Below are 2,379 nucleotides of genomic sequence, written 5' to 3'. Positions count from 1 at the left end.
TTTATAGAACATTCTATCCTTAAGCAAAAGGATATACCTTCTTCTCAGCTCCGCATGGTACTTTCTCCAAAATTGACCATATAACTGGTCAAAAAACGGGACTCAACAGGTACAGAAAGATAGAAATAATCCCATGCGTGCTATCGGACCACCACGGCCTAAAACTGGTCTTCAATAACAATCAAGGAAGAATGTCCACATATACTTGGAAATTGAACAATGCTCTACTCAGTGATAACCTGGTCAAGGAAGAAATAAAGAAAGAAATTCAAGACTTCTTAGAATTTAATGCAAATGAAATTACCCAAACTTATGAGATACAATGAAAGCTGTGCTAAGAGGAAAACTCATAGCTCTGAATGCCTGCAGAAAGAAACAGGAGAGAGCATATATCAGCAGCTTGACATCACACCTAAAAGCTCTAGAACAAACAGAAGCAAATACACCCAGGAGGAGTAGAAGGCAGGAAATAATCAAACTCAGAGCTGAAATCAACCAAGTAGAAACAAAAAGGAACATAGAAAGAATCAACAGAACCAAAAGTTGGTTCTTTGAGAAAATCAACAAGATAGATAAACCCTTAGCCAGACTAACGAGAGGACACAGAGAGTGTGTCCAAATTAACAAAATCAGAAATGAAAAGGGAGACATAACTACAGATTCAGAGGAAATTAAAAAAATCATCAGATCTTACTATAAAAGCCTATATTCAACAAAACTTGAAAATCTGCAGGAAATGGACAATTTCCTAGACAGATACCAGGTACCGAAGTTAAATCAGGAACAGATAAACCAGTTAAACAACCCCATAACTCCTAAGGAAATAGAAGCAGTCATTAAAGTTCTCCCAACCAAAAAGAGCCCAGGTCCAGATGGGTTTAGTGCAGAATTCTATCAGACCTTCACAGAAGACCTCATACCAATATTATCCAAACTATTCCACAAAATTGAAACAGATGGATCACTACCGAATTCCTTCTATGAAGCCACAATTACTCTTATACCTAAACCACACAAAGACCCAACAAAGAAAGAGAACTTCAGACCAATTTCCCTTATGAATATCGACGCAAAAATACTCGATAAAATTCTTGCAAACCGAATCCAAGAGCACATCACAGCAATGATCCACCATGATCAAGTAGGCTTCATCCCAGGCATGCAGGGATGGTTTAATATACGGAAAACCATCGACGTGATCCATTATATAAACAAACTGAAAGAACAAAACCACATGATCATTTCTTTAGATGCTGAGAAAGCATTTGACAAAATTCAACACCACTTCATGATAAAAGTCCTGGAAAGAATAGGAATTCAAGGCCCATACCTAAACATAGTAAAAGCCATATACAGCAAACCATTTGCTAACATTAAACTAAATGGAGAGAAACTTGAAACAATCCCACTAAAATCAGGGACTAGACAAGGCTGCCCACTCTCTCCCTACTTATTCAATATAGTTCTTGAAGTTCTAGCCAGAGCAATCAAACAACAAAAGGAGGTCAAGGGGATACAGATCGGAAAAGAAGAAGTCAAAATATCACTATTTGCAGATGATATGATAGTATATTTAAATGATCCCAAAAGTTCCACCAGAGAACTACTAAAGCTGATAAACAACTTCAGCAAAGTGGCTGGGTATAAAATTATCTCAAATAAATCAGTAGCCTTCCTCTACACAAAAGAGATACAAGCCGAGAAAGAAATTAGGGAAATGACACCCTTCATAATAGACCCAAATAATATAAAGTACCTCGGTGTGACTTTAACCAAGCAAGTAAAAGATCTGTACAATAAGAACTTCAAGACACTGAAGAAAGAAATTGACGAAGACCTCAGAAGATTGAAAGATATCCCATGCTCATGGATTGTCAGGATTAATATAGTAAAAATGGCCATTTTACCAAAAGCAATCTACAGATTCAATGCAATCCCCATCAAAATACCAATCCAGTTCTTCAAAGAGTTAGACAGAACAATTTGCAAATTCATCTGGAAAAACAAAAAACCCAGGATAGCTAAAACTATCCTCAACAATAAAAGGACTTCAGGGGGAATCACTATCCCTGAACTCAAGCAGTATTACAGAGCAATAGTGATAAAAACTGCATGGTATTGGTACAGAGACAGACAGATAGACCAATGGAATAGAATTGAGGAACCAGAAATGAACCCACACACCTATGTTCACTTGATTTTGGACAAAGGAGCCAAAACCATCCAATGGAAAAAAGGTAGCATTTTCAGCAAATGGTGCTGGTTCAACTGGAGGTCAACATGTAGAAGAATGCAGATCGATCCATGCTTATCACCCTGTACAAAGCTTAAGTCCAAGTGGATCAAGAACCTCCACATCAAACCAGCCACACTCAAACT

This window comes from Rattus norvegicus, chromosome 4 (genome assembly GCF_036323735.1).
Source record: "Rattus norvegicus strain BN/NHsdMcwi chromosome 4, GRCr8, whole genome shotgun sequence".
NCBI classification, from domain to species: domain Eukaryota; kingdom Metazoa; phylum Chordata; class Mammalia; order Rodentia; family Muridae; genus Rattus; species Rattus norvegicus.
This window is presented reverse-complemented; position numbering follows the sequence as displayed.